Below are 446 nucleotides of genomic sequence, written 5' to 3'. Positions count from 1 at the left end.
GCTGGTGTGTGTCCGTGAGCCCTCCATGCGCACCTGGACACGGCTGCGCACACCTGCACGTGCCTCTGCACACCTGCACACGCCTGCACACAGCTGTGCCCGCACACACGGCCGCGGGGAGTCTGCTGGGCTGGTTGTGCCCACACGGACACACGGGTGTGGCAGCAGTCGAGGTACGTGCAGGGCCCCGTGTGTCCCCAGTCCTGCACTGTCCTCCATGTCCATATTCCCGTCCCCATCCCATTCCATCCCACCCCATTCCCCCACGCTCCCCCCGTGCTCAGCCCCCCCGGAGCGCGGGGGGCGATGCCGCTCGTGTTAATGAATCGATGATTTGCCAACATCCCCAGGGAGGGATCCCCGTCTCCCCTGGCTCCCCCGACTCCCGACACATCCATCCCCATCCACCGGAGCCAGGTGTAATCCCATTATTCGCGGCTCCACTG

The sequence above is a fragment of the Corvus brachyrhynchos genome, unplaced genomic scaffold (assembly GCF_000691975.1).
Source record: "Corvus brachyrhynchos isolate BGI_N302 unplaced genomic scaffold, ASM69197v1 scaffold166, whole genome shotgun sequence".
Classification (NCBI taxonomy): domain Eukaryota; kingdom Metazoa; phylum Chordata; class Aves; order Passeriformes; family Corvidae; genus Corvus; species Corvus brachyrhynchos.
Note: the sequence above shows the minus strand (reverse complement) of the source record.